Source organism: Castor canadensis, chromosome 6 (genome assembly GCF_047511655.1).
Source record: "Castor canadensis chromosome 6, mCasCan1.hap1v2, whole genome shotgun sequence".
In the NCBI taxonomy this organism is placed as follows: Eukaryota; Metazoa; Chordata; class Mammalia; order Rodentia; family Castoridae; genus Castor; species Castor canadensis.
In genome coordinates this window covers 146,799,692-146,815,417 of record NC_133391.1, presented here as the reverse complement: position 1 = coordinate 146,815,417, position 15,726 = coordinate 146,799,692, and the positions used below count along the sequence as shown (strand labels likewise).

Below are 15,726 nucleotides of genomic sequence, written 5' to 3'. Positions count from 1 at the left end.
TGGACTCACATATAGAAAGGGAACTTCTGTACCAAGAGAACATTTTGGGAACCGTAAGGCCAACTGGAACTCCTGCAGGAGTTTTCCAAAATCTGACCCCGCTAAGGAAAAGCACCTCCTTTCTCCTCATGTCTCATCTCTTCCTCCCTCCAGGAGAAGCCAACAAGGAAAGCAGCCTCCATAGTGGGAGTTACGTAGCACCAAGGGACATCTGCCCTGAGCAGAGAACCCTCATTGGCTAAGGGTCTTACCCTAAGGTCTCAACCTTCCAGGCTTTGCAGTTGTGTCTCTCTAGAACCCAGCATATTGGCACATAGTAGGTACTCAATAAGTTCTAGGAATATGACAGGCTGTACAACAGCTTCAGGTCAGTCTACTTCAAACTGCTTGTGCCAACCACTCTCTCCTTGGAGGTTAATACCTTCTTGTCATCTTGAAGATTATTATGCTTGAGCAAGGCAGGTAGGGAGGTGGCAGGGTGAAAGGCAGAGATTTCTCCTCCGTGAGCATGAGAGGATGCCCAGGGCACGGTGAGCTGTTGTTATATGAGCGGCCTGGGGAGAATGGTTCCAAGGTTTGTGTGATGTATTTAGCAATTTCCCAGTTTCTTGAGTGAAACACAGAAAAGAAGTCAACTAGGTTTTGCTCATGAGAGTAGAAATGCCCAGGGTATTCTGACTGTCCATGGCTTTGACCACTAAAAGAATGAATTGCCATGGCATATAGGAGAAATCCAATTGTTCTGTTTAGGACATTACCCATGGCTGCCATAGTTGGTAGCTCTTATAAAATCACACTCTGAAATATGAAACTGGTTTGGCCTTGGCCTATTTTGCCTGATGGCAAAGGAGTCACGCAGGGGAGAAAGGAATAGCATCCACCAGGGGACTAGAAGGCAAGTGAATATAGATCAGGGAGCAGGCTGGGGCCTCAGTGAGCAAAAAGCAGAATGGGAAACAAGTCCCTAGCTAGAAGGGACTGCCTCCTTGGGCAGACTGTCCCTGCTGAAATCCTCCTCCTCTGTCTCCTAGGCTGCCACATGAAGATTACCATGCAGTGGGGATACCTGGAGCTCCTGCCTGGTGACTGGGAAGTTACCCAATGCCATGAACAGGACACTCATGTTTGCAAGGCTGGATAGGTGAAGGCTGTTCCAGACTTTCTCAAAGTGAATGAGTCTTGGGGTATCTTGGTTAGTTCAGGCTGCTAAAATAAAGTGCTGTAAACTGGGTGGCTTAGAAACAACAGAAATTTACTTCTCAGAGTTTGGAGGCTATAAGTCTAAATCAGGGTGCCAGCATGGTCAGGGGCTGGTGAGGGGCCTATTCTAGGCTGCATGCTACTAGTTTCTTAATGTGTCCTCATATGGCAAAAAGAGATGAAAGAGCTTTCCGGAGGGTAGAGATTGGCCATGCAACATCTGGACAATTTCAGAGGTGTACATCCTTGAAAACCACTTTCTTCTGACCCTAACAATTTCTTTTTGAATCCAAGGTGAGTCAGTTTGTTCACATGATGAGGAGTCAAAAGTCCCAAGTAGGAAGGTGGGAAAATGAAGTTGGCCCCACCCACGTGCTTGGCCATAGGACAGGGGGATGTATGTGCTCTTTGAGATATTTGAAACTGTAATTTTTTGTTTGTTTCTTAGGACAGCAGAATGTAGAGGCTCATTGGGAGTTTTTGAAACTACAACTTTTTTGTTGTTATTTTCTTTTTCTCTTCCTCTTTCTGAACATTAATCAACCACAAGGTCAAGTTTCTTTCCGGCTGCTTCTCCAGAAGCAGAGGGTAGCTGGGCTACCCTCACTGCTCAAATCTGGAAGTGACACCTTGATTCGGGCTCAGGTGAATGACTGCTCTTGCTGGGTTTGCATAGGCACATCTGCTCATCAGCTTAGTTTCTGTCACTCATGCCAGTCTCCTTCTCCCAACTGCACAGTCCTTGAAGCTGGAGAGAAGGACTCATGGCCTGATCTGGGAGGAAACTGAAGATAAGCCAGCCAACTCACTTGGTACTATCACATAAGAACATTCTCAGGCCTGTAGCCAAGCCCTGCTCCCTCAGGGAAACCTCTGCCACCAATGATTGGTACTCAGAGCACAAGACTTAGCAAACCTGTGGACTGGGACTGAATGCCAAGAAGGCAAGGTTCCCAGTTTTCTTCCCATGTGAGTTTACTACTTTGTATCTGTAGCACCCCCTGAGGCCACTCCTAGGACTTGCAATGGCATGAGGAGCCTGGCAGCCTGAAGGGACAACACTCAGGCTGCTCAGAGGGAAAACCTGCCTTGAATACCTGCCCTAACAAAGGTGGAGCAGGCCAAGAGTGCTATTTGTAGAAGCTGCTGAGACTGTTTCTCCAGCCAGCCCTTCTACCCCTTCTACAACGTTCTTCACCCTGACTTCTGACTCTTAAGTAACAGAGCAGCATTTATGGTAGTCCACTTCCACTTCAAGAATTCACCAATGCTGCTGATGAAAGGGACCCTGAATGCATCTGACAGCAGGGACATTGAGAAGCCTGGTCCCAGGAAGACTCCCTTTTCTAGCTCCAACAGTACTGGCCTTGGGTCCAATCAGAGTATTGCTTAGTAATTTTATCTTATGCTTGCCAAAGACAACAAAGAGGACACTTTATTATACCATGCCTTTGACTCCACAGAGCATTCCCCAGTTTGGAGTGAAGCTGTGTAACATGCCCTTGACTCTATGGGGGCATTCTCCCAGTTTTGTGTGAAGCTGCATAACTGATAGCCTTGGATGGGTTTCCTTGACATTCAACGAAAGGCATGCTTCTACAAGAGGCTTAGAGGACTCATCTTTCCAATATCTTTTCTTTTATCTCTTTCCTGAGATCTAGGACCATAAATTCCTGACCCTAGTTTCCTTGCCCCTCCTACTTAGTAAGCTGGCCACTTAATCTTATTTTATTTTATACTTTTTTGTTTATTGTTAACTTGTGGTTCAATAGGAGACACCAGTTCTCTAAACAGAAAATATTTTGTCTGTTGAAAGAAATATCTTTTTTGTTTCTTGTTTTTTTCCATTACTAAATTCTACCCCACTCATTTTTTGTTCTCTCTTTCCTCCCTTCCCTGCCCCTTCTTCACCACTGCACTATGGAATGCCAGCCTACCTGGTTTGGGCCATAAAATTCATTCTTTGGACTGTGTTCACAGCTCTGTCAATGTCTTAGACATGTGTCCTCAAATACTTTTCTGGAAGCTTTATTAAGCATGATGATCTGCTTGCCACAAGAAGCCTGAAAGCACTACAGAGCCCTCTCTGAAGCTTTTGTGACAACCATCAATATCTTTTGATTGAAAAAGAACTGGTGTTGTCTGTCTGTGCCACTGGCTGACCTGCCAGGCTGAACTTTGGGCTCTTAAGATGGTCATAGGGAAGGCAAGGTTCCTTGGCAGGAAGCTCTCTCATGTTGGAACAGAGAAAGACAAAGGAAAACACATGGATATGAGACTCTGAGCCTACCCTACTCCCAAACTCTGAAAAAGGTTACAAAGACTTATCCAATTTCCAAATCAATGGCCTTTTCTTAAGCATAAAGAAACACCATAGGAGAAATGTAAAAGCAGCCTAGGATGGAATTTAGTGTAGATTCTGCCCTCACCCCAGGCTGTGTAAATTTGTGGACATTTTCAGTTTAACGTATTCTGGATATGAAAGTAATTATGATTGTGAAATAGACAACATATTTTGTTGAAAAGCAAATGCCGTTTCCTGAAACGATGATCTCCTTTGTGGTACTGTATGAGTAGGAATAATAATAATTTCCACTATCTGCACGGTTAGGACAGAAAAGTTTCCAAGGTATCATTTTATAGCTGCGCTTTCCCTTAAAGAGGGGGAAATTGAAAAAAGTTTTCAATAACTTTCTTTCCAAACTAAAAACTCGATGAAAGCACAAGTCATCGAAATTCATTCTCCTGCTGTACATTTAACCACTTACAGTTCTCTAAAGGCTAGTTAGCACATAACTAAAATGATACACACATAACCTATCTTGATATCCAAAATAAGGTGACTGTAAATCTGTAAAAGAGACTGAAAATTAATAATTCACACATTTCAATTCCCACATTTTGTTGCTCTCTTACCCCTCTAAGTTCCAAATTTGTACCCCAAGGCTTCAAAAAGTCCAAAAGTATTATACTTTTCACTCCAGCTAAATATAAACTCAGAATTGAATGAGTATAATAAAAACAAAGACTGATGAATCGTCAGACAAAGTGTAGGTGTGAGTTTTAGAAAATACAAGATGTCTTTCCTGCCAGTTTGGTCCTCTAAGCCCTGCATGGCTCTGATGATTGACAAGAGGAGGAAGTGTTAGTGGACAAGGGGTTACACATTGAAACTGGCTTGTCATTCAGGCAACAAGGAAGGGATGGAGGGACAAAAGACCAGTGGGAAACTAGTAGCTCTGGGCCCCAAACATCTCTCCCAGAACCTCACTTTCTTCTTTTGTGAAGAGGGGATAAAAATGGCTCACAGGGCTCTCATGGGTTTAGAAATAATGTATTTTACACACCTGTCCCATACACCAAGTACAAAGCAGGTGCTTGATAAATGGCAGATCTTGTGGTAGCCATGACCTTGAATACAAAAGCAAAATCAATTCCATCTTGGCCACAGGCTACCCCATATCCAATCCTTGGAAAGCCCTGTTTGCTCTAGGGTGAGGTAAGATTGCTCATCATTCTCAGAATATAAAAACCCTAAGGGCAAAGACACTATCTGCCTCATTTATTGATTGACTTTGCTTTGCCAAGCAGTAAGTAACAGGGTTCTCAAAAATGTACTTGTTGTAAAGGTCAGTCTAATTTCACTTAGTGAGTATTTTTGTTGTTGTTGTTGCTTTGATACATATAGCCCAAGGTGGCCTCAAAATCACCATCCTTCTGCCACTTCCTCTGGAGTGCTGGAATTATAGGCGTGTACCACTATGCCTGGCTTACCTGGTGAGTTTTTATACCACAAGGCAATTGTAACTTATGGACATATTCTCTAAAAACAAAGCTTTTCTCAAGCCTGCTGGCCTACCAGTTGAGGAGGTATATGGGACCTGAACAAGAGCCCAGAGTTTCTGGGCATTGATTTAAGGTGTCAGGATACTAGAGACGTAGTCCCAATTCTAACACTAAGAATGGTGCCTTGCCTTTGCAGAGTGCTCTTAAACTTACAGAGATCCTAGGCATGCCTGACCAGACTAGATTCTCTCCTGCAAAATATCAGGACAAGTTTTATAAAAGTTGAACACCTCAAAGAGTGAAGAGATTTGCCCAGGATTACACACAGAAATAGAGATAGGGTTAAATTTTCTATTGCTGAGTACTTTGTCTTCAGATCTTTCACGTGTATTGCTTAGGACTCAATTTTTCTTTTCTCCTAAGTTTTAATTGCATGGCACTAGCAAATTCTATGGCTTTATACTCAGATATGGGTCTCAATTTTGTCTCTACCAATTTGTATAACTTTGGGCAAATCATGTAAGCTCCCAGAACCCCACCATCTTCATTAAATGAGCATAAATAAAAATAGTATTCAAAATTATGAAGATTAAAAACAGTGAGGCTCATGAAGTTATTAGTATGGTATCCAGAACATAGCAAATAATAATATAAATTAATTATTAACTTTGTCATTACTGTTATTCCAATTTGAACTCCCTTGTAAACTTGGATTCCTATTAGGGACCTGGAGAAACAGCCATGGATAGGAAGAGCACTGCCATGTCATTTGTCAGAACATCAGAGGATGTTCTGAAATAGAGATAGGGTTAGCAACCCTGGTCTGGTTGCTTCTCAGCCATAGTGCTATGAACATGGCACCTCATTGGTTTGATTTAGTGTCTTCATTTCTGAAACATGAAGCTAATAATAACATTTACCTCCTAGAGTTACTGAAAGAATGCAATGAGGAATAAAAAAGATCTTTGGCAGGCTACTACAAAGGAATGTCAGTATAAAGGTGTGAGCAGAAATCCTCCCCCTAGAAACACTGTATTTGTTCTAGGCTTTAACAATGGCATGTTTTTGCTGAAGAAGTTTCTATCTCACGAAGTGGCTGAAATCTTGGACCCATGTTTTTTTGTGATTCAAGGAAGCCGAATGAGCAGAGATAGATTTGAGCTCAAATGCTCATTTTTATAATGCTATCTTGAGAGTCCATCATAAGAGTGGCATAAGCCTTCCAAGCAAGTGAATCGTTTTTATAAAATTAAATTCTTACAAAGTTTTTGTTATTATTGTCAGGCACAGTGGCTCATGCTTGTCATCCTAGCTACTTGGGAGGCTGAGATTGAAAGGATCATGGTTCAAAGGTAACCCAGGCAGGGAGTTTTTGAGATCCTATCTCAACCAATAGCTTGGCATGGTGGTGCGTGTCTGTCGTCCCAAGTTATGCAGGAGGCTGAGATCTAGAGGATCGTGGTTCCTGGCCAGTCCAGCCAAAACAAAAACAAAAACAAAACAAAAAACAGTTTGCAAGACATCATTTCCACAGAAAAATAGCTGGATGTGGTGGTACACACCTGTCATCCTTGCAATGTCAGGAAGCTTAAAATAGGAGGACCATAGTCCAGGCCAGCCTTGGTGAACAGTGACACCTTATCTCCAAAATAGCCAGAGTAAAAAGGTCTAAAAGTCTAGAGGTCTGGCTCAGTTGGTAGAGTGCCTGCCTCTCATAAGCAAATCCCTGAGTTTACACCCCAGAAACGCCAAAAAAATTTTTGTTTTAGCATAAATGCATTGTACAGAGGAGATGTTTCATTTTGACATTTACAGCATGAATATAATGTACTTTGATCAAATTCACCCAATCTACATTACTCTTCCTTAACCACTCTTGCTCTGCCCCCATCCTTTTGAGCAGTTTTTAGTGGGTTACATTGTGCCACACAAATGAGTCTTTATGTAAAGAGGTAAGGTCAGTGCTGGCTTGGAGTATGGATAGTTTCTGGTGAAGGAGCTTACTTGATTTAGTGTGCACCTAGAAACCTTGGGAACATTTACAATCTGAGTGAGGAAGACATTCAACTCTTACAGAAATCATTGACTTGGGAGAACATATCCCAATCTCTTATAAGACCATGAGCCTGAAAAATATGTAGCTGACCCTTGAGTGAGAATTTTTGTATAAGTAAAGACAAAGCAGAAAAATGTTGACTTCTTAATTGAACTTTTTTCCAAGTAGGGGACTTGGAATCTTCTTGTAGGCTCTCTATCAGGGTCTAGGCAAGTCATTATCATTGCTTCTCAACATTGCAACAGGAAAATGAATCAATTCTTCTAACCCAATTAGTACCTCTGCTTTATAAGCCTCTCTAAGTCAACAAGAGCTGGACCCAGTTTTGCAAATACTTTTGAAAACTTATCATTTGAGCCATACACTGGTTGATTTATGGAGAGAATCCATGCCTCATCACTCATGCATATTTATGTTGCTACTTCTATCATGTTACTACTAGTGGTAATATTGTCTGAAATTTGCCCTATTAGGAACTTTGACTTATAGTTGCTTCATCAGATATAAATTGTGCAGAATTCATTTTGCTGTGACTCAGATGACTGGGAAAGTCCATGAGTATGAGCTGCATATGAGGAAGGGGCTTGGACCAAGTTAATGCATTCTGTGGTAGCAAAACAAGAGACAAAGTTTCTCCATAGAAGGTTATCCATATGCATCATGGCCCCTCCCTGTACAGTGTTTTCATTTGAATTAAAATGGAACAAATATCCACATATAAACTGAGGGACTATCAAAAGGGCCATTACTGATAAAGATCAGAAATAGGAAATATGTGGAGAGATACTGTGTTTGTATAGAACATAGCCATAGAAATATTTCCCTATGCTTGGCTTTGTGAACATGGTGGATGAAATGCTGTTAAGGATGTCTGCCTTACCACCCCTTACAATTTGATAGACTTTAAAGTTTAAAAGGCAGACAAATGAATATGAAGAGGACAGCTACTTCCCAGGAGTGGATTGAATATCCTTTTCCATATAGTATAGGTGAGTATGTGAAAATGAAGTATTAAGATCTTTGTACAGGCATGTTTGTAAATTATTCCATACTGTAGAGCTGGAGGGGTCCTTAAGGCCATTTAGGTCAAGCCTCAAACATCATGCTCTTAGTCCATGTTAGCATCACCTTCCACTAGTTATTCAATCTCTGCTTAAACAATTCTGGGAAAGTGGAGATCAGTATTTGCATAGTCGTTGCAGTGCATCAAAGTACTAGTTAATTAAATTTTCTTTTCATTGTTAGATATGTCTCCTGTGAAAATTTCTGCTGTGCTGGTTCAAGACTTTGGAATCACTCTTCCTGCCTCTGCACAGGAAATCTTTGATGTTGAACTTCCAGCAAATATTGATTCTTAATAATGGATTTGGGTGCTATGTATATTCAAAACATAGAAGATTGGTTTGCAAAACCACAATATCTGATTCATGTTTCGAGAGTTTACTTAATATTTGCACTTGGAAGGAAAGTGATAGTGTCACCCTTCAGTAAAGCAAGGAGACAGACCTGAGACTAATTTAGATGTTTTTAATATCAATGCCTATAAAGAAACATTTGCTGGGTCTGTCTGTCTTGATTAAACTTCAGCCTATACTCCCAATGTCTTTTCCCTTTTCTCCATGAAGATTTAAATGAAACCAAACAACCAGTATTTACTAGGCATATTTCTTTTTATAGCCTTAACTTTCAGTGTTTTGGAGAGATAAATGTAGCATTTAAAATTTCTCACAGATTTCTGTCAAATTGTTGTTTGTGATAATCTTTCTCCTTAACAGAGTGTGGCTGCCTCATTCCAGATGTGTGATATCAACTAGCCACAAACAGGAAAAGAAAAAGGTATTTGAGGATATGACTAGGGTGAATTGTCTTCATTTTTTGACCTCAAGACCTGTTTTATCAAAGATATTAATCTTTTCAAGTTCTAACTTAGCTATTTACTATACCTATTCTGGAAGGCAGCCTTTCCTCACACCAATCAGTAAGTCACAGACCAATGTTTGAAGACTTCTGGATCAAAGTAGTGTAAGGTGTTATAGGTAGGCCTAGAGACTCTGAATCCAGGTTGCTAGGGATCACCTAACTGGCTATGTGATCTTAGACAAATTGGTTCAGTTTCCTCATCTGTAAGATGGAAATGATAATGAAAGAACCTACAGATTGCTTCTCATAGGCAATTTAAATATTCCCATTGAGGGATCTTTGGTGAAATTTAGTGGTAGATGCTACATTTTGGGGGATGAGTGCAACCCACCAGAGAAAATCATGGTCTTTGAATCAAGAGACCCAAGTTCAAATTTGCTGTGGACTCCCCTGAATTATAGATGAAACTACTTAACACAGTATTTTGGGCTCATCAGGGTCTGACCCCAACCTACTTTTTCAGTCATGGCTGTTGTCATTTCCTACTTTTCTATGTGTTCTGCTTACTAGGCTACTTGCAGTCACCCTAAATGTCAGGGACATTTCTCTGTAAGTTTTGGTGTGCTATTTCCTCTCACAGAATCTCATCTTTATAATAATAACTGCTTAATAACTGCTCCCTCTTCTGCCTGTGATTACATTGCCCTTGCCTCTTCTGCTAGACTGTGTGCTTATCCAGGATAGACAATGGTCACCTTTTCATATGGGTGCCCAATAAAGTTCCTGGCACATAGTGGGTGCACACTGCTGACTGCAAATGATTGAGAGGTGAAATGAATATATTTTGTTAAGCCTCATCAGAATGGTGATCAACATATATCTTCTTTCTGCTTTAGAAAAATATGTGAGGGCATCTGAAAGTGAAGCGATAATGAAACATAAACTAGCAGTGAGACCCTCACTAAAGTCAGGAATGCCGTATAGTTTTAGCCAATTCCTATGGTCCTTTGAAAGCCTAGAGAAGCATTCAGGTACAGATTATCTTATGTGTCCCTGAAAATGTCAATACAAATTCCTTGTTAATAGAGAATCTGTTCTCTGACAATAAAATGGGGCATGATGCATTGTTACCCCATTATTGGCCTTGTTCTTAAATATGTTACCAATCCCTGATGGCTTCTCATAGTCAGCTGTATCCTGGGGAGATACTGCTTCTCATGGGCACCAGGGAGAAGAAAGGGTCTGAGTCAGTCATTTCTTCAACTGGTTTTGGAAGGACCAACAATTACTGTGTCACCTTTCTTACGTTGCCTCAAATGCCCCCTTGTTTGAGGATGATCCTTTCAGAAAGACCAAGTGTACTTTTCTAGAGGCAATAGAGAACTGAATGGAATCTTAGCCTATAGAACTTGAGAACTTAGCAAAATACAGTGAAAACAAATTCTTTGGTTACTAACAAATCTCTGACCATGTCAGAGGTAACAGTGGCCATACAGGTGTCTTTCTCAGCAGGACATGTTGTTGAGGGTGTGTAGCAAAACCCATCAGATGGAAGAAAAAAGACAAGGACCCACGATTTCTTGAGCTGTCTACTATCTCCAGAGAAAGACAGTTGGAACCATTATGCTGTGTCTAAAATCATCACAAGGAGGCAGACATTTTCTTATTGTGCCAGAATTTTGAACTCAACATCATTCTGCCTATCTGTGGTCTGATGTAAAGGGAATCCGAAGCTTACACAATGAAAGGCCATTGGCTGGAATCATTGATACTGTCTCTGTGCTAGTTTAACACAATTTTGCTATAACTTGTCAAACATCCATGCAAAGACATCAATAATTCTTATAAACAAGCAAAGCATTAGTGGGACTAATTTCATGGATATGGCTTCTTAACGGCAAAGCTCTTTTTTTTTAATCTAGTGGAAAAGTATAGGAATTTTGACCCTCTACCCAAAGTTCAGTATTGCTATATTACATATTTTAGGCAGGTGGCTTTCTCTTACCTCCTTATCTTTGTTTGGTATCCTTGATGTTGCAAGTCAAGATTGAGAAAGTCAAATTGATTTGTTCTGAAGGCCATGGTTGTCACCAAAGAGAACAACACAACTCTAATATTTATTAGTGTGATAAAGTAAGTCATTGGGGGAGGGACATATTCATTTCTTAGAAACTGTATTGTATGGGACAATGTTTTCACGGTACATAAGGGGATATGCATTTTCATAGTGTGAAATTTCCTCTCCAAAGAAGGTTATAATTTAGCTTTGTCATTTTACTCCTGAATTGGAAGGTACCCTGGACTGAGAATATATCACACAGTCAAGTGACAGGACAAGATGTGTAGCTATGTTTTGAATCTCATGATGAGGAAGAGTCTCTTTCCTGAAGGAGCAGGATTTGGGATTTCCCATGAACAGTAGTTCTGTGCCAAAGAATTAGACTTGTTATCTGGGTTATTTAGCATTATTCTCCAAAGACTCTCACTGCACCAATCTTATTACACCCATGGAAAAGTTAAATCTACTTTCAGAGTTAAAGGTTTTCCTGGTAGACAGAAAGGACATAAATATAAGACACAGAGAACAAAATACATTTGTATAAGTCAAAGATTGTTTTTTAAACAAAGATTGTTTTTTAAACAATATGGGGAGACTCCTCACTAATTCCAAAGACTGGACTCACCAGTTTCAGTGACAGTAGTAGACTTGGAGCAGGACCATAAATTACTCAATACATGTCTATCTCTAATTTGTAGTGCAATTCCTGAAACAGCCTGAGGTTTCAAGATTAGCTGACTGAAATGTAAGTAATGATTATTTGACTTGAATGTTCAGAGATGATAAATATCACATTTTTGGTGGCACACACCTAATTTATACTTTGATAAAAGTAACAAAACTCTGATAACTAGCTCTCCTCCCCACCCTTCTTCCCCAGGGTATCTGGTTATCTGCAAAAGTTTTCTGGGTGAGACAGCACATCAAACAGCTGGACTGCTAGTGACTCATTATGTATTCAAATTTAAATATGTATGCAAAATGGAGAACATGTTGATTGTTCATGTAACTTGAACTTAGTTAAATGAGAAATTTATCCAACATTCATGGGAAAATATGTGGATTAACAAAAACATTTAAACTGGAAAGGACCTAAGAGGTTTCTATTTTTGACAACCTTAAAAGACACAGTGTGGCAGAGCAGGGAGAAGGAAAACTCAAGGCAACACCCAAACCTAAGACCTATGGTCAGTTCCACAGCCAGAAATTTGGAAGATGTGTCACAACTAGCGTTACCCAGGGAACTGAGTTGAGAATCAGAATTATTAGCTGCCATATCATTTGCTGCTGGAAAAACAAACAAACACAAACAAACAATTGGCTTCCTCAAAGAAAGTTAGGAGATAGTTCATTCCTTTCCTGAAAACTGTTCAGCTAGCCTGCTGCTAGCAAAAAATCAAGCCAGCAGAAAATCCCTTCTCTATCTGTAGAAACATTGCAACCCTCAGAAAACAATGAGTTTGAATGTTAGAAGTGGCACACTGAATCCTTGAACACACACCCAGCAAGTACAGACTGTAGGGGTGGGAGGTCCTTGATAAAAGGCATCCTGATGTCGATGGATTTGCGTTCTCTATCGTGTGTGCAGGAGAAGAGGCGGTGGAGAGAGAGATCACATCTCAATGTAGAAAAGCCGCATTGTTGGCATTCCCACTAGAAGCCAATATTGAACGAGGACATGTCATTCTGCCCTCCAGCTGTGGACTGGAAAACTTAGGGCCTAGTACATATTGAGCAGGTTCAAGAACACATTGCACAAGATAAATGTTCACAAATATTGGATCTAAGTAGATTGGTTTTTCATTCCTGGATGAGTAAGCACGAAGAATAAATAGCATAGACAATGGAAAAAGTACAAGAGAGCCGAAACATCATCTCACAGGCATTTTTAGAAAAGTGTTTTTTATCTTGAACTGATGTAGAAAATGTTGTAAAAAGACACAGGTAGCCATTATGAGATAAAGATGGGAGGAAAAAGTGGGCTGGCTGAGATACACATACATCATGGGGTAGCCAAAAGTGAAACAATCATTTTAATATGTTCATATAAAGCAGTGAGAGAGAAAAGTAACACCAGAGGAAATGTCTCTATTTGGCATTTCCCAAATAGAAACACCATGCATTACGCTCTCTAAAAGGAAGACATGGGGTAAAAGATGGTAGATACACAAAAAGGGGAACAGAAACAAATTAATGCTAATATGTGCTTGCAAAAAATAAGAGCAGTGATGACAATGAGCTAGCACTACACCCTACCAGGATAGCTACAATGAAAGAGTGATTACACCAAATGTTGCTATGGATACGCAGTAACTGAAACTCTCAGAGATTTCTGGTAGGAGTGTAAAATGGCACAACCACTTTGAAAACTGTTGGCAGTTTCTTCACAATTACTCCTATATCCTTTGACTCCAGAATTCCACCTGTGGGTAATTACCTAATAGAAATGAAAAAATAAGCCATGACAAACCTAATGAGAATGTTAATAGCAGTTTTTTTCATCACAGCTTCGACATCCCAGATATCACAAACAATTCGAAACAAATTACAAAAAATTCATATAATAGAATACTACTGAACTATAAATAAAACAAGCTATTAATAAAAGTTACAACATGGGCAAATCTCAAAGCACATGAGAAAGAAGTGAAAAGAAGTATAAGAATTTTTGTATATGATATTGTGTGATTCCATTCACATAATTTTAAGAACAGGAAAGACTAAGATTTCAAGTGATAGAAATCAGACCAGAAGTTGCTTGTGGCAGTGGGATTGGGTGGGAAAAGGAATGTGGAAATTCTCTGGAGTGATGATAAAAGTCTGTATCCTGAAAGGGATTAAGTTATGCAGGTAGATGTGTTTGGCAAAACTGAACAAGATGTATACATATGGTCTCTCTATTTCACTGAATGTAAATTATATCTTTATAAAGAAGTCATTCAAATAAAAATGTATTTTTTAAAAGAAAATATAATGAAGGAGTATTCAAAATTTTAAAAGAAATTGAAAAAGAAAATGTGTCAGTGGTCATGGTAATGGGATGATTCACCAAATATCACACGAAATCAGTAAAAAGAGCTCACACCTAAATCCATTGTGACAAAAATCTGAATTATAAAGGCTAAGGTAAAATTTATCACCCTCTGAAAGATGAACAGGTTACTAAGAAACATAAGTAGGGATGATCTCAGATTTTGCTACTGTGTGACAATTACTCTTTTTGTGAAGCCAATAGAGATTAATTCTAGGCTCATCTGGGGATTCCAAGCATATATGATCTATTTGCTCTACTTAGAATCCTTGAATGTATCCTTTAGCCTCCTGAGAGAGGAACAAAAATTAAGAAGTAGAAAGTGAGATACAGAAACTATATAACCACAGAATTTTCCAGGAGTATATTATAAATGAATATATTGTTTAATAGATAAAATATTTCAGGAAGGATCAGTCATATAATATAAGACATCTACTGAGTTAACCTGAATATCAAATGTTAATTTATTCTTTCAAACACTGAGGAAAGGGTTGGAAGGAAATAAAAATGGATTAAATTTTTCATTTTCAATGCAGTTATTCAAAACACCACTTCGTTATGAAGTTGATTAGAAAGGGTATGATCATCTTTGATGTTGATGAGAACAAGATGCAGGTAGACATGTTTTGGAAATCTCAAGAATAACTACTATTAGATACAAAAAAGAGGATAAACGATCTTCTAAATTACTGGGAGAAATTAAAAAGCAAAATCAGACTATAGGTCATATAGCAAAAGGTAGACCTAAAAGAAAAGGAAACACAAACTTACCCCCCCAAAAAATGGAAAGAAGTAAAATCAAATTAATATAATTTTGACTGTAAATTTCTAAGTGAGAAAAATTTTTCTGTGGTTTAACAAATTTTAGAAATGCTAAATTAAAGTCAGCTGAACTAGTTTTGTTACTGCAGATCTAAGACTTAATAAAGTAATATGAATTATGAATCCTTGAGAAAGAGGGCTTCATTTGTAGGATTTTCAACGTTTATTTTATTAGCATCCAGAGAACATTGAAAAATGCTACAATTTGGGTGCTGGTGACTCATGCCTGTAATTTAATTACTTGGAAGGCTGAGATCAGGAGGGTCAGGGTTGGAGGCCAGCCAGGGCAAAAAGTTCATGAGACCCCATCTCAATCAATATCTGGGAAGAGTGGTATGTGCTGGCCATCCCAGGTACACTGGAGGCTGGGATCAGGAGGATCACAGTCCAAGTTTGCCAGGGGAAAAAAGTTTCTGGGACCTCATCTCAACAGAAAAATACTGGGCATGGTGGTATCCTCCTGACATCCCAACAATTTGGAAAGCTTAACAAAGGAGGATAATAGCTGAGGATGGCCTGACAAAAAGTGAGACCTATCAAAAAAAAAAAGAAGAAGAAGAAACAAAACACTGCTCTGCAAAGTGATATTAATTTGATGTAGGATATTCACCATCATTATTTAATATTACAAGTTATGATCAATGCTGTAAGACATCAAATAAAACTTAAATGCAATCATTAGAATGAGAAAATATCATTATTCAGAAGCACTATAATTTATACTCTTATGGTGAGTAAAACATGATTAATTATAATCAGTTAGTTAGCTAGAATGTAAATATTCACACATCGATACTTATCCTATAGTCTAGCAATACCAGAGAGAATATAAGGAAAAAGATCCATTTATAATGAAAACTGAAATTGTAAAATACATAAGATTGCCTTAACAAGAACTATGCATATATA

The 15,726-nt window shown here is 39.1% G+C and overlaps 1 protein-coding gene across 4 annotated transcripts in view; it reads right to left on the bottom strand.

Annotated features, from left to right (window-relative positions):
• The window catches only part of Prlr (prolactin receptor), a 170,084-nt gene that overhangs the window by 132,116 nt on the left and 22,242 nt on the right, over positions 1-15,726 (bottom strand). The gene's annotated exons all lie outside the window — the stretch shown is intronic.